The sequence below is a fragment of the Pelobates fuscus genome, chromosome 5 (genome assembly GCF_036172605.1).
Source record: "Pelobates fuscus isolate aPelFus1 chromosome 5, aPelFus1.pri, whole genome shotgun sequence".
Taxonomy (NCBI): domain Eukaryota; kingdom Metazoa; phylum Chordata; class Amphibia; order Anura; family Pelobatidae; genus Pelobates; species Pelobates fuscus.
In genome coordinates, this window is record NC_086321.1 from 346,579,045 (window position 1) to 346,601,261 (window position 22,217).

Here is a 22,217-nt window from a genome sequence, read left to right on the forward strand (position 1 = left end):
TTAATTTCCACGGGCAGAAGAAACACCCCTTTTTATAAAGTCCCATAAGTACCCAGAAACATAACACATCCCCGTAAATCTTACATCCCCTGACAGCCCTGATCTGGGTGGACAACATATCCAAAAATCACCCAGATCGGACCAGGGGTTCAGAAATTCTATGGAAGTCATAGTTTTGCCCAGGCGAACGCAGGATTTCATGCCCAAAACAGTTCCACAGAATCGCAGCTAAGTGCCGCTGGGGGACCGGCCGGGAACCGCGAGGTTTTCATGTCGAAAATAGTTCCAGGACGTTCGCGGCTAGGTCCCCCTGAAGCCTATTCGCGGTTTTAGCCCATGCGAACAAGATGGCTGCCACCACGCGTTCGAATGTCGAATGGCGGCCACTTTGACTGTTCGGGAGTTCGAAGAACCAACGTTTAAAGTCCCAATAGGCACAATTAGGGTCTCTCTGCCGCAATAAATTAAAGGGGCCATAGTCACAGGGTAAAAGGCTGGCAAGTAGTCTTCTCCAAAGCCCAGTGGCTTTCGTCACATATCGCAAATATCCTCGTGACTGCGAGCCGCACGCCGTCACTGCACAGCTCATCCTCGTTAGTATAGTGGTGAGTATCCCCGCCTGTCACGCGGGAGACCGGGGTTCGATTCCCCGACGGGGAGTGCTATTTTTATTTCCTTTGGCCGCCTCCTCTAATATGCACAAGACGCGGGAGCATTCGCTTGTGTGGATCAGCATGAACGCCAGCTCCCCCCTGCCGTGGCCGGTTAGCTCAGTTGGTTAGAGCGTGGTGCTAATAACGCCAAGGCCGTGGGTTCGATCCCCACACGGGCCAGTTGTTTTTCTCTCCAGCGATTGTTTAAGCTGTCTCAGAATGCAATTTTAGCGGAGGCAATGAAAACAGTAATTAACATTGCTTTTCTCTCCAGTGATCGTTTAAGCGTCCAGCCGGCAAAAATCTGTCTCAGACCGCAATTTTAGCGGAGGCAATGAAAACAGTAATTAACAGTAAGATACTCCCACATACAGTAAACAATCCCTCCCCTCTGCCCGTGACATAATTCAGGGAGTTAATGCATTAACTTAATTTCCACGGGCAGAAGAAACACCCCTTTTTATAAAGTCCCATAAGTACCCAGAAACATAACACATCCCCGTAAATCTTACATCCCCTGACAGCCCTGATCTGGGTGGACAACATATCCAAAAATCACCCAGATCGGACCAGGGGTTCAGAAATTCTATGGAAGTCATAGTTTTGCCCAGGCGAACGCAGGATTTCATGCCCAAAACAGTTCCACAGAATCGCAGCTAAGTGCCGCTGGGGGACCGGCCGGGAACCGCGAGGTTTTCATGTCGAAAATAGTTCCAGGACGTTCGCGGCTAGGTCCCCCTGAAGCCTATTCGCGGTTTTAGCCCATGCGAACAAGATGGCTGCCACCACGCGTTCGAATGTCGAATGGCGGCCACTTTGACTGTTCGGGAGTTCGAAGAACCAACGTTTAAAGTCCCAATAGGCACAATTAGGGTCTCTCTGCCGCAATAAATTAAAGGGGCCATAGTCACAGGGTAAAAGGCTGGCAAGTAGTCTTCTCCAAAGCCCAGTGGCTTTCGTCACATATCGCAAATATCCTCGTGACTGCGAGCCGCACGCCGTCACTGCACAGCTCATCCTCGTTAGTATAGTGGTGAGTATCCCCGCCTGTCACGCGGGAGACCGGGGTTCGATTCCCCGACGGGGAGTGCTATTTTTATTTCCTTTGGCCGCCTCCTCTAATATGCACAAGACGCGGGAGCATTCGCTTGTGTGGATCAGCATGAACGCCAGCTCCCCCCTGCCGTGGCCGGTTAGCTCAGTTGGTTAGAGCGTGGTGCTAATAACGCCAAGGCCGTGGGTTCGATCCCCACACGGGCCAGTTGTTTTTCTCTCCAGCGATTGTTTAAGCTGTCTCAGAATGCAATTTTAGCGGAGGCAATGAAAACAGTAATTAACATTGCTTTTCTCTCCAGTGATCGTTTAAGCGTCCAGCCGGCAAAAATCTGTCTCAGACCGCAATTTTAGCGGAGGCAATGAAAACAGTAATTAACAGTAAGATACTCCCACATACAGTAAACAATCCCTCCCCTCTGCCTGTGACATAATTCAGGGAGTTAATGCATTAACTTAATTTCCACGGGCAGAAGAAACACCCCTTTTTATAAAGTCCCATAAGTACCCAGAAACATAACACATCCCCGTAAATCTTACATCCCCTGACAGCCCTGATCTGGGTGGACAACATATCCAAAAATCACCCAGATCGGACCAGGGGTTCAGAAATTCTATGGAAGTCATAGTTTTGCCCAGGCGAACGCAGGATTTCATGCCCAAAACAGTTCCACAGAATCGCAGCTAAGTGCCGCTGGGGGACCGGCCGGGAACCGCGAGGTTTTCATGTCGAAAATAGTTCCAGGACGTTCGCGGCTAGGTCCCCCTGAAGCCTATTCGCGGTTTTAGCCCATGCGAACAAGATGGCTGCCACCACGCGTTCGAATGTCGAATGGCGGCCACTTTGACTGTTCGGGAGTTCGAAGAACCAACGTTTAAAGTCCCAATAGGCACAATTAGGGTCTCTCTGCCGCAATAAATTAAAGGGGCCATAGTCACAGGGTAAAAGGCTGGCAAGTAGTCTTCTCCAAAGCCCAGTGGCTTTCGTCACATATCGCAAATATCCTCGTGACTGCGAGCCGCACGCCGTCACTGCACAGCTCATCCTCGTTAGTATAGTGGTGAGTATCCCCGCCTGTCACGCGGGAGACCGGGGTTCGATTCCCCGACGGGGAGTGCTATTTTTATTTCCTTTGGCCGCCTCCTCTAATATGCACAAGACGCGGGAGCATTCGCTTGTGTGGATCAGCATGAACGCCAGCTCCCCCCTGCCGTGGCCGGTTAGCTCAGTTGGTTAGAGCGTGGTGCTAATAACGCCAAGGCCGTGGGTTCGATCCCCACACGGGCCAGTTGCTTTTCTCTCCAGCGATTGTTTAAGCTGTCTCAGAATGCAATTTTAGCGGAGGCAATGAAAACAGTAATTAACATTGCTTTTCTCTCCAGTGATCGTTTAAGCGTCCAGCCGGCAAAAATCTGTCTCAGACCGCAATTTTAGCGGAGGCAATGAAAACAGTAATTAACAGTAAGATACTCCCACATACAGTAAACAATCCCTCCCCTCTGCCCGTGATATAATTCAGGGAGTTAAGGCATTAACTTAATTTCCACGGGCAGAAGAAACACCCCTTTTTATAAAGTCCCATAAGTACCCAGAAACATAACACATCCCCGTAAATCTTACATCCCCTGACAGCCCTGATCTGGGTGGACAACATATCCAAAAATCACCCAGATCGGACCAGGGGTTCAGAAATTCTATGGAAGTCATAGTTTTGCCCAGGCGAACGCAGGATTTCATGCCCAAAACAGTTCCACAGAATCGCAGCTAAGTGCCGCTGGGGGACCGGCCGGGAACCGCGAGGTTTTCATGTCGAAAATAGTTCCAGGACGTTCGCGGCTAGGTCCCCCTGAAGCCTATTCGCGGTTTTAGCCCATGCGAACAAGATGGCTGCCACCACGCGTTCGAATGTCGAATGGCGGCCACTTTGACTGTTCGGGAGTTCGAAGAACCAACGTTTAAAGTCCCAATAGGCACAATTAGGGTCTCTCTGCCGCAATAAATTAAAGGGGCCATAGTCACAGGGTAAAAGGCTGGCAAGTAGTCTTCTCCAAAGCCCAGTGGCTTTCGTCACATATCGCAAATATCCTCGTGACTGCGAGCCGCACGCCGTCACTGCACAGCTCATCCTCGTTAGTATAGTGGTGAGTATCCCCGCCTGTCACGCGGGAGACCGGGGTTCGATTCCCCGACGGGGAGTGCTATTTTTATTTCCTTTGGCCGCCTCCTCTAATATGCACAAGACGCGGGAGCATTCGCTTGTGTGGATCAGCATGAACGCCAGCTCCCCCCTGCCGTGGCCGGTTAGCTCAGTTGGTTAGAGCGTGGTGCTAATAACGCCAAGGCCGTGGGTTCGATCCCCACACGGGCCAGTTGCTTTTCTCTCCAGCGATTGTTTAAGCTGTCTCAGAATGCAATTTTAGCGGAGGCAATGAAAACAGTAATTAACATTGCTTTTCTCTCCAGTGATCGTTTAAGCGTCCAGCCGGCAAAAATCTGTCTCAGACCGCAATTTTAGCGGAGGCAATGAAAACAGTAATTAACAGTAAGATACTCCCACATACAGTAAACAATCCCTCCCCTCTGCCCGTGACATAATTCAGGGAGTTAATGCATTAACTTAATTTCCACGGGCAGAAGAAACACCCCTTTTTATAAAGTCCCATAAGTACCCAGAAACATAACACATCCCCGTAAATCTTACATCCCCTGACAGCCCTGATCTGGGTGGACAACATATCCAAAAATCACCCAGATCGGACCAGGGGTTCAGAAATTCTATGGAAGTCATAGTTTTGCCCAGGCGAACGCAGGATTTCATGCCCAAAACAGTTCCACAGAATCGCAGCTAAGTGCCGCTGGGGGACCGGCCGGGAACCGCGAGGTTTTCATGTCGAAAATAGTTCCAGGACGTTCGCGGCTAGGTCCCCCTGAAGCCTATTCGCGGTTTTAGCCCATGCGAACAAGATGGCTGCCACCACGCGTTCGAATGTCGAATGGCGGCCACTTTGACTGTTCGGGAGTTCGAAGAACCAACGTTTAAAGTCCCAATAGGCACAATTAGGGTCTCTCTGCCGCAATAAATTAAAGGGGCCATAGTCACAGGGTAAAAGGCTGGCAAGTAGTCTTCTCCAAAGCCCAGTGGCTTTCGTCACATATCGCAAATATCCTCGTGACTGCGAGCCGCACGCCGTCACTGCACAGCTCATCCTCGTTAGTATAGTGGTGAGTATCCCCGCCTGTCACGCGGGAGACCGGGGTTCGATTCCCCGACGGGGAGTGCTATTTTTATTTCCTTTGGCCGCCTCCTCTAATATGCACAAGACGCGGGAGCATTCGCTTGTGTGGATCAGCATGAACGCCAGCTCCCCCCTGCCGTGGCCGGTTAGCTCAGTTGGTTAGAGCGTGGTGCTAATAACGCCAAGGCCGTGGGTTCGATCCCCACACGGGCCAGTTGCTTTTCTCTCCAGCGATTGTTTAAGCTGTCTCAGAATGCAATTTTAGCGGAGGCAATGAAAACAGTAATTAACATTGCTTTTCTCTCCAGTGATCGTTTAAGCGTCCAGCCGGCAAAAATCTGTCTCAGACCGCAATTTTAGCGGAGGCAATGAAAACAGTAATTAACAGTAAGATACTCCCACATACAGTAAACAATCCCTCCCCTCTGCCCGTGACATAATTCAGGGAGTTAATGCATTAACTTAATTTCCACGGGCAGAAGAAACACCCCTTTTTATAAAGTCCCATAAGTACCCAGAAACATAACACATCCCCGTAAATCTTACATCCCCTGACAGCCCTGATCTGGGTGGACAACATATCCAAAAATCACCCAGATCGGACCAGGGGTTCAGAAATTCTATGGAAGTCATAGTTTTGCCCAGGCGAACGCAGGATTTCATGCCCAAAACAGTTCCACAGAATCGCAGCTAAGTGCCGCTGGGGGACCGGCCGGGAACCGCGAGGTTTTCATGTCGAAAATAGTTCCAGGACGTTCGCGGCTAGGTCCCCCTGAAGCCTATTCGCGGTTTTAGCCCATGCGAACAAGATGGCTGCCACCACGCGTTCGAATGTCGAATGGCGGCCACTTTGACTGTTCGGGAGTTCGAAGAACCAACGTTTAAAGTCCCAATAGGCACAATTAGGGTCTCTCTGCCGCAATAAATTAAAGGGGCCATAGTCACAGGGTAAAAGGCTGGCAAGTAGTCTTCTCCAAAGCCCAGTGGCTTTCGTCACATATCGCAAATATCCTCGTGACTGCGAGCCGCACGCCGTCACTGCACAGCTCATCCTCGTTAGTATAGTGGTGAGTATCCCCGCCTGTCACGCGGGAGACCGGGGTTCGATTCCCCGACGGGGAGTGCTATTTTTATTTCCTTTGGCCGCCTCCTCTAATATGCACAAGACGCGGGAGCATTCGCTTGTGTGGATCAGCATGAACGCCAGCTCCCCCCTGCCGTGGCCGGTTAGCTCAGTTGGTTAGAGCGTGGTGCTAATAACGCCAAGGCCGTGGGTTCGATCCCCACACGGGCCAGTTGCTTTTCTCTCCAGCGATTGTTTAAGCTGTCTCAGAATGCAATTTTAGCGGAGGCAATGAAAACAGTAATTAACATTGCTTTTCTCTCCAGTGATCGTTTAAGCGTCCAGCCGGCAAAAATCTGTCTCAGAGCGCAATTTTAGCGGAGGCAATGAAAACAGTAATTAACAGTAAGATACTCCCACATACAGTAAACAATCCCTCCCCTCTGCCCGTGACATAATTCAGGGAGTTAATGCATTAACTTAATTTCCACGGGCAGAAGAAACACCCCTTTTTATAAAGTCCCATAAGTACCCAGAAACATAACACATCCCCGTAAATCTTACATCCCCTGACAGCCCTGATCTGGGTGGACAACATATCCAAAAATCACCCAGATCGGACCAGGGGTTCAGAAATTCTATGGAAGTCATAGTTTTGCCCAGGCGAACGCAGGATTTCATGCCCAAAACAGTTCCACAGAATCGCAGCTAAGTGCCGCTGGGGGACCGGCCGGGAACCGCGAGGTTTTCATGTCGAAAATAGTTCCAGGACGTTCGCGGCTAGGTCCCCCTGAAGCCTATTCGCGGTTTTAGCCCATGCGAACAAGATGGCTGCCACCACGCGTTCGAATGTCGAATGGCGGCCACTTTGACTGTTCGGGAGTTCGAAGAACCAACGTTTAAAGTCCCAATAGGCACAATTAGGGTCTCTCTGCCGCAATAAATTAAAGGGGCCATAGTCACAGGGTAAAAGGCTGGCAAGTAGTCTTCTCCAAAGCCCAGTGGCTTTCGTCACATATCGCAAATATCCTCGTGACTGCGAGCCGCACGCCGTCACTGCACAGCTCATCCTCGTTAGTATAGTGGTGAGTATCCCCGCCTGTCACGCGGGAGACCGGGGTTCGATTCCCCGACGGGGAGTGCTATTTTTATTTCCTTTGGCCGCCTCCTCTAATATGCACAAGACGCGGGAGCATTCGCTTGTGTGGATCAGCATGAACGCCAGCTCCCCCCTGCCGTGGCCGGTTAGCTCAGTTGGTTAGAGCGTGGTGCTAATAACGCCAAGGCCGTGGGTTCGATCCCCACACGGGCCAGTTGCTTTTCTCTCCAGCGATTGTTTAAGCTGTCTCAGAATGCAATTTTAGCGGAGGCAATGAAAACAGTAATTAACATTGCTTTTCTCTCCAGTAATCGTTTAAGCGTCCAGCCGGCAAAAATCTGTCTCAGACCGCAATTTTAGCGGAGGCAATGAAAACAGTAATTAACAGTAAGATACTCCCACATACAGTAAACAATCCCTCCCCTCTGCCCGTGATATAATTCAGGGAGTTAATGCATTAACTTAATTTCCACGGGCAGAAGAAACACCCCTTTTTATAAAGTCCCATAAGTACCCAGAAACATAACACATCCCCGTAAATCTTACATCCCCTGACAGCCCTGATCTGGGTGGACAACATATCCAAAAATCACCCAGATCGGACCAGGGGTTCAGAAATTCTATGGAAGTCATAGTTTTGCCCAGGCGAACGCAGGATTTCATGCCCAAAACAGTTCCACAGAATCGCAGCTAAGTGCCGCTGGGGGACCGGCCGGGAACCGCAAGGTTTTCATGTCGAAAATAGTTCCAGGACGTTCGCGGCTAGGTCCCCCTGAAGCCTATTCGCGGTTTTAGCCCATGCGAACAAGATGGCTGCCACCACGCGTTCGAATGTCGAATGGCGGCCACTTTGACTGTTCGGGAGTTCGAAGAACCAACGTTTAAAGTCCCAATAGGCACAATTAGGGTCTCTCTGCCGCAATAAATTAAAGGGGCCATAGTCACAGGGTAAAAGGCTGGCAAGTAGTCTTCTCCAAAGCCCAGTGGCTTTCGTCACATATCGCAAATATCCTCGTGACTGCGAGCCGCACGCCGTCACTGCACAGCTCATCCTCGTTAGTATAGTGGTGAGTATCCCCGCCTGTCACGCGGGAGACCGGGGTTCGATTCCCCGACGGGGAGTGCTATTTTTATTTCCTTTGGCCGCCTCCTCTAATATGCACAAGACGCGGGAGCATTCGCTTGTGTGGATCAGCATGAACGCCAGCTCCCCCCTGCCGTGGCCGGTTAGCTCAGTTGGTTAGAGCGTGGTGCTAATAACGCCAAGGCCGTGGGTTCGATCCCTACACGGGCCAGTTGCTTTTCTCTCCAGCGATTGTTTAAGCTGTCTCAGAATGCAATTTTAGCGGAGGCAATGAAAACAGTAATTAACATTGCTTTTCTCTCCAGTGATCGTTTAAGCGTCCAGCCGGCAAAAATCTGTCTCAGACCGCAATTTTAGCGGAGGCAATGAAAACAGTAATTAACAGTAAGATACTCCCACATACAGTAAACAATCCCTCCCCTCTGCCCGTGATATAATTCAGGGAGTTAATGCATTAACTTAATTTCCACGGGCAGAAGAAACACCCCTTTTTATAAAGTCCCATAAGTACCCAGAAACATAACACATCCCCGTAAATCTTACATCCCCTGACAGCCCTGATCTGGGTGGACAACATATCCAAAAATCACCCAGATCGGACCAGGGGTTCAGAAATTCTATGGAAGTCATAGTTTTGCCCAGGCGAACGCAGGATTTCATGCCCAAAACAGTTCCACAGAATCGCAGCTAAGTGCCGCTGGGGGACCGGCCGGGAACCGCGAGGTTTTCATGTCGAAAATAGTTCCAGGACGTTCGCGGCTAGGTCCCCCTGAAGCCTATTCGCGGTTTTAGCCCATGCGAACAAGATGGCTGCCACCACGCGTTCGAATGTCGAATGGCGGCCACTTTGACTGTTCGGGAGTTCGAAGAACCAACGTTTAAAGTCCCAATAGGCACAATTAGGGTCTCTCTGCCGCAATAAATTAAAGGGGCCATAGTCACAGGGTAAAAGGCTGGCAAGTAGTCTTCTCCAAAGCCCAGTGGCTTTCGTCACATATCGCAAATATCCTCGTGACTGCGAGCCGCACGCCGTCACTGCACAGCTCATCCTCGTTAGTATAGTGGTGAGTATCCCCGCCTGTCACGCGGGAGACCGGGGTTCGATTCCCCGACGGGGAGTGCTATTTTTATTTCCTTTGGCCGCCTCCTCTAATATGCACAAGACGCGGGAGCATTCGCTTGTGTGGATCAGCATGAACGCCAGCTCCCCCCTGCCGTGGCCGGTTAGCTCAGTTGGTTAGAGCGTGGTGCTAATAACGCCAAGGCCGTGGGTTCGATCCCCACACGGGCCAGTTGCTTTTCTCTCCAGCGATTGTTTAAGCTGTCTCAGAATGCAATTTTAGCGGAGGCAATGAAAACAGTAATTAACATTGCTTTTCTCTCCAGTGATCGTTTAAGCGTCCAGCCGGCAAAAATCTGTCTCAGACCGCAATTTTAGCGGAGGCAATGAAAACAGTAATTAACAGTAAGATACTCCCACATACAGTAAACAATCCCTCCCCTCTGCCCGTGATATAATTCAGGGAGTTAATGCATTAACTTAATTTCCACGGGCAGAAGAAACACCCCTTTTTATAAAGTCCCATAAGTACCCAGAAAAATAACACATCCCCGTAAATCTTACATCCCCTGACAGCCCTGATCTGGGTGGACAACATATCCAAAAATCACCCAGATCGGACCAGGGGTTCAGAAATTCTATGGAAGTCATAGTTTTGCCCAGGCGAACGCAGGATTTCATGCCCAAAACAGTTCCACAGAATCGCAGCTAAGTGCCGCTGGGGGACCGGCCGGGAACCGCGAGGTTTTCATGTCGAAAATAGTTCCAGGACGTTCGCGGCTAGGTCCCCCTGAAGCCTATTCGCGGTTTTAGCCCATGCGAACAAGATGGCTGCCACCACGCGTTCGAATGTCGAATGGCGGCCACTTTGACTGTTCGGGAGTTCGAAGAACCAACGTTTAAAGTCCCAATAGGCACAATTAGGGTCTCTCTGCCGCAATAAATTAAAGGGGCCATAGTCACAGGGTAAAAGGCTGGCAAGTAGTCTTCTCCAAAGCCCAGTGGCTTTCGTCACATATCGCAAATATCCTCGTGACTGCGAGCCGCACGCCGTCACTGCACAGCTCATCCTCGTTAGTATAGTGGTGAGTATCCCCGCCTGTCACGCGGGAGACCGGGGTTCGATTCCCCGACGGGGAGTGCTATTTTTATTTCCTTTGGCCGCCTCCTCTAATATGCACAAGACGCGGGAGCATTCGCTTGTGTGGATCAGCATGAACGCCAGCTCCCCCCCCTGCCGTGGCCGGTTAGCTCAGTTGGTTAGAGCGTGGTGCTAATAACGCCAAGGCCGTGGGTTCGATCCCCACACGGGCCAGTTGCTTTTCTCTCCAGCGATTGTTTAAGCTGTCTCAGAATGCAATTTTAGCGGAGGCAATGAAAACAGTAATTAACATTGCTTTTCTCTCCAGTGATCGTTTAAGCGTCCAGCCGGCAAAAATCTGTCTCAGACCGCAATTTTAGCGGAGGCAATGAAAACAGTAATTAACAGTAAGATACTCCCACATACAGTAAACAATCCCTCCCCTCTGCCCGTGATATAATTCAGGGAGTTAATGCATTAACTTAATTTCCACGGGCAGAAGAAACACCCCTTTTTATAAAGTCCCATAAGTACCCAGAAACATAACACATCCCCGTAAATCTTACATCCCCTGACAGCCCTGATCTGGGTGGACAACATATCCAAAAATCACCCAGATCGGACCAGGGGTTCAGAAATTCTATGGAAGTCATAGTTTTGCCCAGGCGAACGCAGGATTTCATGCCCAAAACAGTTCCACAGAATCGCAGCTAAGTGCCGCTGGGGGACCGGCCGGGAACCGCGAGGTTTTCATGTCGAAAATAGTTCCAGGACGTTCGCGGCTAGGTCCCCCTGAAGCCTATTCGCGGTTTTAGCCCATGCGAACAAGATGGCTGCCACCACGCGTTCGAATGTCGAATGGCGGCCACTTTGACTGTTCGGGAGTTCGAAGAACCAACGTTTTAAGTCCCAATAGGCACAATTAGGGTCTCTCTGCCGCAATAAATTAAAGGGGCCATAGTCACAGGGTAAAAGGCTGGCAAGTAGTCTTCTCCAAAGCCCAGTGGCTTTCGTCACATATCGCAAATATCCTCGTGACTGCGAGCCGCACGCCGTCACTGCACAGCTCATCCTCGTTAGTATAGTGGTGAGTATCCCCGCCTGTCACGCGGGAGACCGGGGTTCGATTCCCCGACGGGGAGTGCTATTTTTATTTCCTTTGGCCGCCTCCTCTAATATGCACAAGACGCGGGAGCATTCGCTTGTGTGGATCAGCATGAACGCCAGCTCCCCCCTGCCGTGGCCGGTTAGCTCAGTTGGTTAGAGCGTGGTGCTAATAACGCCAAGGCCGTGGGTTCGATCCCCACACGGGCCAGTTGCTTTTCTCTCCAGCGATTGTTTAAGCTGTCTCAGAATGCAATTTTAGCGGAGGCAATGAAAACAGTAATTAACATTGCTTTTCTCTCCAGTGATCGTTTAAGCGTCCAGCCGGCAAAAATCTGTCTCAGACCGCAATTTTAGCGGAGGCAATGAAAACAGTAATTAACAGTAAGATACTCCCACATACAGTAAACAATCCCTCCCCTCTGCCCGTGATATAATTCAGGGAGTTAATGCATTAACTTAATTTCCACGGGCAGAAGAAACACCCCTTTTTATAAAGTCCCATAAGTACCCAGAAACATAACACATCCCCGTAAATCTTACATCCCCTGACAGCCCTGATCTGGGTGGACAACATATCCCAAAATCACCCAGATCGGACCAGGGGTTCAGAAATTCTATGGAAGTCATAGTTTTGCCCAGGCGAACGCAGGATTTCATCCCCAAAACAGTTCCACAGAATCGCAGCTAAGTGCCGCTGGGGGACCGGCCGGGAACCGCGAGGTTTTCATGTCGAAAATAGTTCCAGGACGTTCGCGGCTAGGTCCCCCTGAAGCCTATTCGCGGTTTTAGCCCATGCGAACAAGATGGCTGCCACCACGCGTTCGAATGTCGAATGGCGGCCACTTTGACTGTTCGGGAGTTCGAAGAACCAACGTTTAAAGTCCCAATAGGCACAATTAGGGTCTCTCTGCCGCAATAAATTAAAGGGGCCATAGTCACAGGGTAAAAGGCTGGCAAGTAGTCTTCTCCAAAGCCCAGTGGCTTTCGTCACATATCGCAAATATCCTCGTGACTGCGAGCCGCACGCCGTCACTGCACAGCTCATCCTCGTTAGTATAGTGGTGAGTATCCCCGCCTGTCACGTGGGAGACCGGGGTTCGATTCCCCGACGGGGAGTGCTATTTTTATTTCCTTTGGCCGCCTCCTCTAATATGCACAAGACGCGGGAGCATTCGCTTGTGTGGATCAGCATGAACGCCAGCTCCCCCCTGCCGTGGCCGGTTAGCTCAGTTGGTTAGAGCGTGGTGCTAATAACGCCAAGGCCGTGGGTTCGATCCCCACACGGGCCAGTTGCTTTTCTCTCCAGCGATTGTTTAAGCTGTCTCAGAATGCAATTTTAGCGGAGGCAATGAAAACAGTAATTAACATTGCTTTTCTCTCCAGTGATCGTTTAAGCGTCCAGCCGGCAAAAATCTGTCTCAGACCGCAATTTTAGCGGAGGCAATGAAAACAGTAATTAACAGTAAGATACTCCCACATACAGTAAACAATCCCTCCCCTCTGCCCGTGATATAATTCAGGGAGTTAATGCATTAACTTAATTTCCACGGGCAGAAGAAACACCCCTTTTTATAAAGTCCCATAAGTACCCAGAAACATAACACATCCCCGTAAATCTTACATCCCCTGACAGCCCTGATCTGGGTGGACAACATATCCAAAAATCACCCAGATCGGACCAGGGGTTCAGAAATTCTATGGAAGTCATAGTTTTGCCCAGGCGAACGCAGGATTTCATGCCCAAAACAGTTCCACAGAATCGCAGCTAAGTGCCGCTGGGGGACCGGCCGGGAACCGCGAGGTTTTCATGTCGAAAATAGTTCCAGGACGTTCGCGGCTAGGTCCCCCTGAAGCCTATTCGCGGTTTTAGCCCATGCGAACAAGATGGCTGCCACCACGCGTTCGAATGTCGAATGGCGGCCACTTTGACTGTTCGGGAGTTCGAAGAACCAACGTTTAAAGTCCCAATAGGCACAATTAGGGTCTCTCTGCCGCAATAAATTAAAGGGGCCATAGTCACAGGGTAAAAGGCTGGCAAGTAGTCTTCTCCAAAGCCCAGTGGCTTTCGTCACATATCGCAAATATCCTCGTGACTGCGAGCCGCACGCCGTCACTGCACAGCTCATCCTCGTTAGTATAGTGGTGAGTATCCCCGCCTGTCACGCGGGAGACCGGGGTTCGATTCCCCGACGGGGAGTGCTATTTTTATTTCCTTTGGCCGCCTCCTCTAATATGCACAAGACGCGGGAGCATTCGCTTGTGTGGATCAGCATGAACGCCAGCTCCCCCCTGCCGTGGCCGGTTAGCTCAGTTGGTTAGAGCGTGGTGCTAATAACGCCAAGGCCGTGGGTTCGATCCCCACACGGGCCAGTTGCTTTTCTCTCCAGCGATTGTTTAAGCTGTCTCAGAATGCAATTTTAGCGGAGGCAATGAAAACAGTAATTAACATTGCTTTTCTCTCCAGTGATCGTTTAAGCGTCCAGCCGGCAAAAATCTGTCTCAGACCGCAATTTTAGCGGAGGCAATGAAAACAGTAATTAACAGTAAGATACTCCCACATACAGTAAACAATCCCTCCCCTCTGCCCGTGATATAATTCAGGGAGTTAATGCATTAACTTAATTTCCACGGGCAGAAGAAACACCCCTTTTTATAAAGTCCCATAAGTACCCAGAAACATAACACATCCCCGTAAATCTTACATCCCCTGACAGCCCTGATCTGGGTGGACAACATATCCAAAAATCACCCAGATCGGACCAGGGGTTCAGAAATTCTATGGAAGTCATAGTTTTGCCCAGGCGAACGCAGGATTTCATGCCCAAAACAGTTCCACAGAATCGCAGCTAAGTGCCGCTGGGGGACCGGCCGGGAACCGCGAGGTTTTCATGTCGAAAATAGTTCCAGGACGTTCGCGGCTAGGTCCCCCTGAAGCCTATTCGCGGTTTTAGCCCATGCGAACAAGATGGCTGCCACCACGCGTTCGAATGTCGAATGGCGGCCACTTTGACTGTTCGGGAGTTCGAAGAACCAACGTTTAAAGTCCCAATAGGCACAATTAGGGTCTCTCTGCCGCAATAAATTAAAGGGGCCATAGTCACAGGGTAAAAGGCTGGCAAGTAGTCTTCTCCAAAGCCCAGTGGCTTTCGTCACATATCGCAAATATCCTCGTGACTGCGAGCCGCACGCCGTCACTGCACAGCTCATCCTCGTTAGTATAGTGGTGAGTATCCCCGCCTGTCACGCGGGAGACCGGGGTTCGATTCCCCGACGGGGAGTGCTATTTTTATTTCCTTTGGCCGCCTCCTCTAATATGCACAAGACGCGGGAGCATTCGCTTGTGTGGATCAGCATGAACGCCAGCTCCCCCCTGCCGTGGCCGGTTAGCTCAGTTGGTTAGAGCGTGGTGCTAATAACGCCAAGGCCGTGGGTTCGATCCCCACACGGGCCAGTTGCTTTTCTCTCCAGCGATTGTTTAAGCTGTCTCAGAATGCAATTTTAGCGGAGGCAATGAAAACAGTAATTAACATTGCTTTTCTCTCCAGTGATCGTTTAAGCGTCCAGCCGGCAAAAATCTGTCTCAGACCGCAATTTTAGCGGAGGCAATGAAAACAGTAATTAACAGTAAGATACTCCCACATACAGTAAACAATCCCTCCCCTCTGCCCGTGATATAATTCAGGGAGTTAATGCATTAACTTAATTTCCACGGGCAGAAGAAACACCCCTTTTTATAAAGTCCCATAAGTACCCAGAAACATAACACATCCCCGTAAATCTTACATCCCCTGACAGCCCTGATCTGGGTGGACAACATATCCAAAAATCACCCAGATCGGACCAGGGGTTCAGAAATTCTATGGAAGTCATAGTTTTGCCCAGGCGAACGCAGGATTTCATGCCCAAAACAGTTCCACAGAATCGCAGCTAAGTGCCGCTGGGGGACCGGCCGGGAACCGCGAGGTTTTCATGTCGAAAATAGTTCCAGGACGTTCGCGGCTAGGTCCCCCTGAAGCCTATTCGCGGTTTTAGCCCATGCGAACAAGATGGCTGCCACCACGCGTTCGAATGTCGAATGGCGGCCACTTTGACTGTTCGGGAGTTCGAAGAACCAACGTTTTAAGTCCCAATAGGCACAATTAGGGTCTCTCTGCCGCAATAAATTAAAGGGGCCATAGTCACAGGGTAAAAGGCTGGCAAGTAGTCTTCTCCAAAGCCCAGTGGCTTTCGTCACATATCGCAAATATCCTCGTGACTGCGAGCCGCACGCCGTCACTGCACAGCTCATCCTCGTTAGTATAGTGGTGAGTATCCCCGCCTGTCACGCGGGAGACCGGGGTTCGATTCCCCGACGGGGAGTGCTATTTTTATTTCCTTTGGCCGCCTCCTCTAATATGCACAAGACGCGGGAGCATTCGCTTGTGTGGATCAGCATGAACGCCAGCTCCCCCCTGCCGTGGCCGGTTAGCTCAGTTGGTTAGAGCGTGGTGCTAATAACGCCAAGGCCGTGGGTTCGATCCCCACACGGGCCAGTTGCTTTTCTCTCCAGCGATTGTTTAAGCTGTCTCAGAATGCAATTTTAGCGGAGGCAATGAAAACAGTAATTAACATTGCTTTTCTCTCCAGTGATCGTTTAAGCGTCCAGCCGGCAAAAATCTGTCTCAGACCGCAATTTTAGCGGAGGCAATGAAAACAGTAATTAACAGTAAGATACTCCCACATACAGTAAACAATCCCTCCCCTCTGCCCGTGATATAATTCAGGGAGTTAATGCATTAACTTAATTTCCACGGGCAGAAGAAACACCCCTTTTTATAAAGTCCCATAAGTACCCAGAAAAATAACACATCCCCGTAAATCTTACATCCCCTGACAGCCCTGATCTGGGTGGACAACATATCCAAAAATCACCCAGATCGGACCAGGGGTTCAGAAATTCTATGGAAGTCATAGTTTTGCCCAGGCGAACGCAGGATTTCATGCCCAAAACAGTTCCACAGAATCGCAGCTAAGTGCCGCTGGGGGACCGGCCGGGAACCGCGAGGTTTTCATGTCGAAAATAGTTCCAGGACGTTCGCGGCTAGGTCCCCCTGAAGCCTATTCGCGGTTTTAGCCCATGCGAACAAGATGGCTGCCACCACGCGTTCGAATGTCGAATGGCGGCCACTTTGACTGTTCGGGAGTTCGAAGAACCAACGTTTAAAGTCCCAATAGGCACAATTAGGGTCTCTCTGCCGCAATAAATTAAAGGGGCCATAGTCACAGGGTAAAAGGCTGGCAAGTAGTCTTCTCCAAAGCCCAGTGGCTTTCGTCACATATCGCAAATATCCTCGTGACTGCGAGCCGCACGCCGTCACTGCACAGCTCATCCTCGTTAGTATAGTGGTGAGTATCCCCGCCTGTCACGCGGGAGACCGGGGTTCGATTCCCCGACGGGGAGTGCTATTTTTATTTCCTTTGGCCGCCTCCTCTAATATGCACAAGACGCGGGAGCATTCGCTTGTGTGGATCAGCATGAACGCCAGCTCCCCCCCCTGCCGTGGCCGGTTAGCTCAGTTGGTTAGAGCGTGGTGCTAATAACGCCAAGGCCGTGGGTTCGATCCCCACACGGGCCAGTTGCTTTTCTCTCCAGCGATTGTTTAAGCTGTCTCAGAATGCAATTTTAGCGGAGGCAATGAAAACAGTAATTAACATTGCTTTTCTCTCCAGTGATCGTTTAAGCGTCCAGCCGGCAAAAATCTGTCTCAGACCGCAATTTTAGCGGAGGCAATGAAAACAGTAATTAACAGTAAGATACTCCCACATACAGTAAACAATCCCTCCCCTCTGCCCGTGATATAATTCAGGGAGTTAATGCATTAACTTAATTTCCACGGGCAGAAGAAACACCCCTTTTTATAAAGTCCCATAAGTACCCAGAAACATAACACATCCCCGTAAATCTTACATCCCCTGACAGCCCTGATCTGGGTGGACAACATATCCAAAAATCACCCAGATCGGACCAGGGGTTCAGAAATTCTATGGAAGTCATAGTTTTGCCCAGGCGAACGCAGGATTTCATGCCCAAAACAGTTCCACAGAATCGCAGCTAAGTGCCGCTGGGGGACCGGCCGGGAACCGCGAGGTTTTCATGTCGAAAATAGTTCCAGGACGTTCGCGGCTAGGTCCCCCTGAAGCCTATTCGCGGTTTTAGCCCATGCGAACAAGATGGCTGCCACCACGCGTTCGAATGTCGAATGGCGGCCACTTTGACTGTTCGGGAGTTCGAAGAACCAACGTTTTAAGTCCCAATAGGCACAATTAGGGTCTCTCTGCCGCAATAAATTAAAGGGGCCATAGTCACAGGGTAAAAGGCTGGCAAGTAGTCTTCTCCAAAGCCCAGTGGCTTTCGTCACATATCGCAAATATCCTCGTGACTGCGAGCCGCACGCCGTCACTGCACAGCTCATCCTCGTTAGTATAGTGGTGAGTATCCCCGCCTGTCACGCGGGAGACCGGGGTTCGATTCCCCGACGGGGAGTGCTATTTTTATTTCCTTTGGCCGCCTCCTCTAATATGCACAAGACGCGGGAGCATTCGCTTGTGTGGATCAGCATGAACGCCAGCTCCCCCCTGCCGTGGCCGGTTAGCTCAGTTGGTTAGAGCGTGGTGCTAATAACGCCAAGGCCGTGGGTTCGATCCCCACACGGGCCAGTTGCTTTTCTCTCCAGCGATTGTTTAAGCTGTCTCAGAATGCAATTTTAGCGGAGGCAATGAAAACAGTAATTAACATTGCTTTTCTCTCCAGTGATCGTTTAAGCGTCCAGCCGGCAAAAATCTGTCTCAGACCGCAATTTTAGCGGAGGCAATGAAAACAGTAATTAACAGTAAGATATTCCCACATACAGTAAACAATCCCTCCCCTCTGCCCGTGATATAATTCAGGGAGTTAATGCATTAACTTAATTTCCACGGGCAGAAGAAACACCCCTTTTTATAAAGTCCCATAAGTACCCAGAAACATAACACATCCCCGTAAATCTTACATCCCCTGACAGCCCTGATCTGGGTGGACAACATATCCCAAAATCACCCAGATCGGACCAGGGGTTCAGAAATTCTATGGAAGTCATAGTTTTGCCCAGGCGAACGCAGGATTTCATCCCCAAAACAGTTCCACAGAATCGCAGCTAAGTGCCGCTGGGGGACCGGCCGGGAACCGCGAGGTTTTCATGTCGAAAATAGTTCCAGGACGTTCGCGGCTAGGTCCCCCTGAAGCCTATTCGCGGTTTTAGCCCATGCGAACAAGATGGCTGCCACCACGCGTTCGAATGTCGAATGGCGGCCACTTTGACTGTTCGGGAGTTCGAAGAACCAACGTTTAAAGTCCCAATAGGCACAATTAGGGTCTCTCTGCCGCAATAAATTAAAGGGGCCATAGTCACAGGGTAAAAGGCTGGCAAGTAGTCTTCTCCAAAGCCCAGTGGCTTTCGTCACATATCGCAAATATCCTCGTGACTGCGAGCCGCACGCCGTCACTGCACAGCTCATCCTCGTTAGTATAGTGGTGAGTATCCCCGCCTGTCACGCGGGAGACCGGGGTTCGATTCCCCGACGGGGAGTGCTATTTTTATTTCCTTTGGCCGCCTCCTCTAAGATGCACAAGACGCGGGAGCATTCGCTTGTGTGGATCAGCATGAACGCCAGCTCCCCCCCCTGCCGTGGCCGGTTAGCTCAGTTGGTTAGAGCGTGGTGCTAATAACGCCAAGGCCGTGGGTTCGATCCCCACACGGGCCAGTTGCTTTTCTCTCCAGCGATTGTTTAAGCTGTCTCAGAATGCAATTTTAGCGGAGGCAATGAAAACAGTAATTAACATTGCTTTTCTCTCCAGTGATCGTTTAAGCGTCCAGCCGGCAAAAATCTGTCTCAGACCGCAATTTTAGCGGAGGCAATGAAAACAGTAATTAACAGTAAGATACTCCCACATACAGTAAACAATCCCTCCCCTCTGCCCGTGATATAATTCAGGGAGTTAATGCATTAACTTAATTTCCACGGGCAGAAGAAACACCCCTTTTTATAAAGTCCCATAAGTACCCAGAAACATAACACATCCCCGTAAATCTTACATCCCCTGACAGCCCTGATCTGGGTGGACAACATATCCAAAAATCACCCAGATCGGACCAGGGGTTCAGAAATTCTATGGAAGTCATAGTTTTGCCCAGGCGAACGCAGGATTTCATGCCCAAAACAGTTCCACAGAATCGCAGCTAAGTGCCGCTGGGGGACCGGCCGGGAACCGCGAGGTTTTCATGTCGAAAATAGTTCCAGGACGTTCGCGGCTAGGTCCCCCTGAAGCCTATTCGCGGTTTTAGCCCATGCGAACAAGATGGCTGCCACCACGCGTTCGAATGTCGAATGGCGGCCACTTTGACTGTTCGGGAGTTCGAAGAACCAACGTTTAAAGTCCCAATAGGCACAATTAGGGTCTCTCTGCCGCAATAAATTAAAGGGGCCATAGTCACAGGGTAAAAGGCTGGCAAGTAGTCTTCTCCAAAGCCCAGTGGCTTTCGTCACATATCGCAAATATCCTCGTGACTGCGAGCCGCACGCCGTCACTGCACAGCTCATCCTCGTTAGTATAGTGGTGAGTATCCCCGCCTGTCACGCGGGAGACCGGGGTTCGATTCCCCGACGGGGAGTGCTATTTTTATTTCCTTTGGCCGCCTCCTCTAATATGCACAAGACGCGGGAGCATTCGCTTGTGTGGATCAGCATGAACGCCAGCTCCCCCCCCCTGCCGTGGCCGGTTAGCTCAGTTGGTTAGAGCGTGGTGCTAATAACGCCAAGGCCATGGGTTCGATCCCCACACGGGCCAGTTGCTTTTCTCTCCAGCGATTGTTTAAGCTGTCTCAGAATGCAATTTTAGCGGAGGCAATGAAAACAGTAATTAACATTGCTTTTCTCTCCAGTGATCGTTTAAGCGTCCAGCCGGCAAAAATCTGTCTCAGACCGCAATTTTAGCGGAGGCAATGAAAACAGTAATTAACAGTAAGATACTCCCACATACAGTAAACAATCCCTCCCCTCTGCCCGTGATATAATTCAGGGAGTTAATGCATTAACTTAATTTCCACGGGCAGAAGAAACACCCCTTTTTATAAAGTCCCATAAGTACCCAGAAACATAACACATCCCCGTAAATCTTACATCCCCTGACAGCCCTGATCTGGGTGGACAACATATCCAAAAATCACCCAGATCGGACCAGGGGTTCAGAAATTCTATGGAAGTCATAGTTTTGCCCAGGCGAACGCAGGATTTCATGCCCAAAACAGTTCCACAGAATCGCAGCTAAGTGCCGCTGGGGGACCGGCCGGGAACCGCGAGGTTTTCATGTCGAAAATAGTTCCAGGACGTTCGCGGCTAGGTCCCCCTGAAGCCTATTCGCGGTTTTAGCCCATGCGAACAAGATGGCTGCCACCACGCGTTCGAATGTCGAATGGCGGCCACTTTGACTGTTCGGGAGTTCGAAGAACCAACGTTTAAAGTCCCAATAGGCACAATTAGGGTCTCTCTGCCGCAATAAATTAAAGGGGCCATAGTCACAGGGTAAAAGGCTGGCAAGTAGTCTTCTCCAAAGCCCAGTGGCTTTCGTCACATATCGCAAATATCCTCGTGACTGCGAGCCGCACGCCGTCACTGCACAGCTCATCCTCGTTAGTATAGTGGTGAGTATCCCCGCCTGTCACGCGGGAGACCGGGGTTCGATTCCCCGACGGGGAGTGCTATTTTTATTTCCTTTGGCCGCCTCCTCTAATATGCACAAGACGCGGGAGCATTCGCTTGTGTGGATCAGCATGAACGCCAGCTCCCCCCCCTGCCGTGGCCGGTTAGCTCAGTTGGTTAGAGCGTGGTGCTAATAACGCCAAGGCCGTGGGTTCGATCCCCACACGGGCCAGTTGCTTTTCTCTCCAGCGATTGTTTAAGCTGTCTCAGAATGCAATTTTAGCGGAGGCAATGAAAACAGTAATTAACATTGCTTTTCTCTCCAGTGATCGTTTAAGCGTCCAGCCGGCAAAAATCTGTCTCAGACCGCAATTTTAGCGGAGGCAATGAAAACAGTAATTAACAGTAAGATACTCCCACATACAGTAAACAATCCCTCCCCTCTGCCCGTGATATAATTCAGGGAGTTAATGCATTAACTTAATTTCCACGGGCAGAAGAAACACCCCTTTTTATAAAGTCCCATAAGTACCCAGAAACATAACACATCCCCGTAAATCTTACATCCCCTGACAGCCCTGATCTGGGTGGACAACATATCCAAAAATCACCCAGATCGGACCAGGGGTTCAGAAATTCTATGGAAGTCATAGTTTTGCCCAGGCGAACGCAGGATTTCATGCCCAAAACAGTTCCACAGAATCGCAGCTAAGTGCCGCTGGGGGACCGGCCGGGAACCGCGAGGTTTTCATGTCGAAAATAGTTCCAGGACGTTCGCGGCTAGGTCCCCCTGAAGCCTATTCGCGGTTTTAGCCCATGCGAACAAGATGGCTGCCACCACGCGTTCGAATGTCGAATGGCGGCCACTTTGACTGTTCGGGAGTTCGAAGAACCAACGTTTAAAGTCCCAATAGGCACAATTAGGGTCTCTCTGCCGCAATAAATTAAAGGGGCCATAGTCACAGGGTAAAAGGCTGGCAAGTAGTCTTCTCCAAAGCCCAGTGGCTTTCGTCACATATCGCAAATATCCTCGTGACTGCGAGCCGCACGCCGTCACTGCACAGCT

At 50.4% G+C, this 22,217-nt stretch overlaps 38 non-coding genes across 38 annotated transcripts; all 38 read left to right on the forward strand.

Moving 5' to 3' along the window:
- The first annotated feature begins 588 nt into the window (after nucleotides 1-588).
- Nucleotides 589-660, forward strand: TRNAD-GUC (transfer RNA aspartic acid (anticodon GUC)). Its single transcript has one exon. It is a non-coding gene; the product is annotated as a tRNA-Asp (tRNA).
- A 99-nt stretch (nucleotides 661-759) lies between these two features.
- On the forward strand, nucleotides 760-833 carry TRNAI-AAU (transfer RNA isoleucine (anticodon AAU)). The gene has a single exon. It is a non-coding gene; the product is annotated as a tRNA-Ile (tRNA).
- Nucleotides 834-1,669: 836 nt separating this feature from the next.
- Nucleotides 1,670-1,741, forward strand: TRNAD-GUC (transfer RNA aspartic acid (anticodon GUC)). Its single transcript has one exon. It is a non-coding gene; the product is annotated as a tRNA-Asp (tRNA).
- A 99-nt stretch (nucleotides 1,742-1,840) lies between these two features.
- Nucleotides 1,841-1,914, forward strand: TRNAI-AAU (transfer RNA isoleucine (anticodon AAU)). Its single transcript has one exon. It is a non-coding gene; the product is annotated as a tRNA-Ile (tRNA).
- Nucleotides 1,915-2,750: 836 nt separating this feature from the next.
- Nucleotides 2,751-2,822, forward strand: TRNAD-GUC (transfer RNA aspartic acid (anticodon GUC)). Its single transcript has one exon. It is a non-coding gene; the product is annotated as a tRNA-Asp (tRNA).
- A 99-nt stretch (nucleotides 2,823-2,921) lies between these two features.
- Nucleotides 2,922-2,995, forward strand: TRNAI-AAU (transfer RNA isoleucine (anticodon AAU)). Its single transcript has one exon. It is a non-coding gene; the product is annotated as a tRNA-Ile (tRNA).
- Nucleotides 2,996-3,831: 836 nt separating this feature from the next.
- Nucleotides 3,832-3,903, forward strand: TRNAD-GUC (transfer RNA aspartic acid (anticodon GUC)). Its single transcript has one exon. It is a non-coding gene; the product is annotated as a tRNA-Asp (tRNA).
- Nucleotides 3,904-4,002: 99 nt separating this feature from the next.
- On the forward strand, nucleotides 4,003-4,076 carry TRNAI-AAU (transfer RNA isoleucine (anticodon AAU)). Its single transcript has one exon. It is a non-coding gene; the product is annotated as a tRNA-Ile (tRNA).
- Nucleotides 4,077-4,912: 836 nt separating this feature from the next.
- On the forward strand, nucleotides 4,913-4,984 carry TRNAD-GUC (transfer RNA aspartic acid (anticodon GUC)). The gene has a single exon. It is a non-coding gene; the product is annotated as a tRNA-Asp (tRNA).
- A 99-nt stretch (nucleotides 4,985-5,083) lies between these two features.
- TRNAI-AAU (transfer RNA isoleucine (anticodon AAU)) lies at nucleotides 5,084-5,157 on the forward strand. The gene has a single exon. It is a non-coding gene; the product is annotated as a tRNA-Ile (tRNA).
- An 836-nt stretch (nucleotides 5,158-5,993) lies between these two features.
- On the forward strand, nucleotides 5,994-6,065 carry TRNAD-GUC (transfer RNA aspartic acid (anticodon GUC)). Its single transcript has one exon. It is a non-coding gene; the product is annotated as a tRNA-Asp (tRNA).
- A 99-nt stretch (nucleotides 6,066-6,164) lies between these two features.
- On the forward strand, nucleotides 6,165-6,238 carry TRNAI-AAU (transfer RNA isoleucine (anticodon AAU)). Its single transcript has one exon. It is a non-coding gene; the product is annotated as a tRNA-Ile (tRNA).
- Nucleotides 6,239-7,074: 836 nt separating this feature from the next.
- On the forward strand, nucleotides 7,075-7,146 carry TRNAD-GUC (transfer RNA aspartic acid (anticodon GUC)). The gene has a single exon. It is a non-coding gene; the product is annotated as a tRNA-Asp (tRNA).
- Nucleotides 7,147-7,245: 99 nt separating this feature from the next.
- Nucleotides 7,246-7,319, forward strand: TRNAI-AAU (transfer RNA isoleucine (anticodon AAU)). Its single transcript has one exon. It is a non-coding gene; the product is annotated as a tRNA-Ile (tRNA).
- An 836-nt stretch (nucleotides 7,320-8,155) lies between these two features.
- Nucleotides 8,156-8,227, forward strand: TRNAD-GUC (transfer RNA aspartic acid (anticodon GUC)). Its single transcript has one exon. It is a non-coding gene; the product is annotated as a tRNA-Asp (tRNA).
- Nucleotides 8,228-9,236: 1,009 nt separating this feature from the next.
- TRNAD-GUC (transfer RNA aspartic acid (anticodon GUC)) lies at nucleotides 9,237-9,308 on the forward strand. Its single transcript has one exon. It is a non-coding gene; the product is annotated as a tRNA-Asp (tRNA).
- A 99-nt stretch (nucleotides 9,309-9,407) lies between these two features.
- Nucleotides 9,408-9,481, forward strand: TRNAI-AAU (transfer RNA isoleucine (anticodon AAU)). The gene has a single exon. It is a non-coding gene; the product is annotated as a tRNA-Ile (tRNA).
- An 836-nt stretch (nucleotides 9,482-10,317) lies between these two features.
- TRNAD-GUC (transfer RNA aspartic acid (anticodon GUC)) lies at nucleotides 10,318-10,389 on the forward strand. Its single transcript has one exon. It is a non-coding gene; the product is annotated as a tRNA-Asp (tRNA).
- Nucleotides 10,390-10,490: 101 nt separating this feature from the next.
- Nucleotides 10,491-10,564, forward strand: TRNAI-AAU (transfer RNA isoleucine (anticodon AAU)). The gene has a single exon. It is a non-coding gene; the product is annotated as a tRNA-Ile (tRNA).
- An 836-nt stretch (nucleotides 10,565-11,400) lies between these two features.
- TRNAD-GUC (transfer RNA aspartic acid (anticodon GUC)) lies at nucleotides 11,401-11,472 on the forward strand. Its single transcript has one exon. It is a non-coding gene; the product is annotated as a tRNA-Asp (tRNA).
- A 99-nt stretch (nucleotides 11,473-11,571) lies between these two features.
- Nucleotides 11,572-11,645, forward strand: TRNAI-AAU (transfer RNA isoleucine (anticodon AAU)). Its single transcript has one exon. It is a non-coding gene; the product is annotated as a tRNA-Ile (tRNA).
- Nucleotides 11,646-12,481: 836 nt separating this feature from the next.
- On the forward strand, nucleotides 12,482-12,553 carry TRNAD-GUC (transfer RNA aspartic acid (anticodon GUC)). Its single transcript has one exon. It is a non-coding gene; the product is annotated as a tRNA-Asp (tRNA).
- Nucleotides 12,554-12,652: 99 nt separating this feature from the next.
- Nucleotides 12,653-12,726, forward strand: TRNAI-AAU (transfer RNA isoleucine (anticodon AAU)). The gene has a single exon. It is a non-coding gene; the product is annotated as a tRNA-Ile (tRNA).
- Nucleotides 12,727-13,562: 836 nt separating this feature from the next.
- On the forward strand, nucleotides 13,563-13,634 carry TRNAD-GUC (transfer RNA aspartic acid (anticodon GUC)). Its single transcript has one exon. It is a non-coding gene; the product is annotated as a tRNA-Asp (tRNA).
- Nucleotides 13,635-13,733: 99 nt separating this feature from the next.
- On the forward strand, nucleotides 13,734-13,807 carry TRNAI-AAU (transfer RNA isoleucine (anticodon AAU)). The gene has a single exon. It is a non-coding gene; the product is annotated as a tRNA-Ile (tRNA).
- An 836-nt stretch (nucleotides 13,808-14,643) lies between these two features.
- TRNAD-GUC (transfer RNA aspartic acid (anticodon GUC)) lies at nucleotides 14,644-14,715 on the forward strand. The gene has a single exon. It is a non-coding gene; the product is annotated as a tRNA-Asp (tRNA).
- Nucleotides 14,716-14,814: 99 nt separating this feature from the next.
- On the forward strand, nucleotides 14,815-14,888 carry TRNAI-AAU (transfer RNA isoleucine (anticodon AAU)). Its single transcript has one exon. It is a non-coding gene; the product is annotated as a tRNA-Ile (tRNA).
- An 836-nt stretch (nucleotides 14,889-15,724) lies between these two features.
- On the forward strand, nucleotides 15,725-15,796 carry TRNAD-GUC (transfer RNA aspartic acid (anticodon GUC)). Its single transcript has one exon. It is a non-coding gene; the product is annotated as a tRNA-Asp (tRNA).
- Nucleotides 15,797-15,895: 99 nt separating this feature from the next.
- On the forward strand, nucleotides 15,896-15,969 carry TRNAI-AAU (transfer RNA isoleucine (anticodon AAU)). Its single transcript has one exon. It is a non-coding gene; the product is annotated as a tRNA-Ile (tRNA).
- Nucleotides 15,970-16,805: 836 nt separating this feature from the next.
- TRNAD-GUC (transfer RNA aspartic acid (anticodon GUC)) lies at nucleotides 16,806-16,877 on the forward strand. The gene has a single exon. It is a non-coding gene; the product is annotated as a tRNA-Asp (tRNA).
- Nucleotides 16,878-16,978: 101 nt separating this feature from the next.
- TRNAI-AAU (transfer RNA isoleucine (anticodon AAU)) lies at nucleotides 16,979-17,052 on the forward strand. The gene has a single exon. It is a non-coding gene; the product is annotated as a tRNA-Ile (tRNA).
- Nucleotides 17,053-17,888: 836 nt separating this feature from the next.
- TRNAD-GUC (transfer RNA aspartic acid (anticodon GUC)) lies at nucleotides 17,889-17,960 on the forward strand. Its single transcript has one exon. It is a non-coding gene; the product is annotated as a tRNA-Asp (tRNA).
- A 99-nt stretch (nucleotides 17,961-18,059) lies between these two features.
- On the forward strand, nucleotides 18,060-18,133 carry TRNAI-AAU (transfer RNA isoleucine (anticodon AAU)). Its single transcript has one exon. It is a non-coding gene; the product is annotated as a tRNA-Ile (tRNA).
- An 836-nt stretch (nucleotides 18,134-18,969) lies between these two features.
- TRNAD-GUC (transfer RNA aspartic acid (anticodon GUC)) lies at nucleotides 18,970-19,041 on the forward strand. Its single transcript has one exon. It is a non-coding gene; the product is annotated as a tRNA-Asp (tRNA).
- A 101-nt stretch (nucleotides 19,042-19,142) lies between these two features.
- On the forward strand, nucleotides 19,143-19,216 carry TRNAI-AAU (transfer RNA isoleucine (anticodon AAU)). Its single transcript has one exon. It is a non-coding gene; the product is annotated as a tRNA-Ile (tRNA).
- Nucleotides 19,217-20,052: 836 nt separating this feature from the next.
- On the forward strand, nucleotides 20,053-20,124 carry TRNAD-GUC (transfer RNA aspartic acid (anticodon GUC)). Its single transcript has one exon. It is a non-coding gene; the product is annotated as a tRNA-Asp (tRNA).
- A 1,012-nt stretch (nucleotides 20,125-21,136) lies between these two features.
- TRNAD-GUC (transfer RNA aspartic acid (anticodon GUC)) lies at nucleotides 21,137-21,208 on the forward strand. Its single transcript has one exon. It is a non-coding gene; the product is annotated as a tRNA-Asp (tRNA).
- Nucleotides 21,209-21,309: 101 nt separating this feature from the next.
- Nucleotides 21,310-21,383, forward strand: TRNAI-AAU (transfer RNA isoleucine (anticodon AAU)). The gene has a single exon. It is a non-coding gene; the product is annotated as a tRNA-Ile (tRNA).
- Nucleotides 21,384-22,217: the final 834 nt, after the last annotated feature.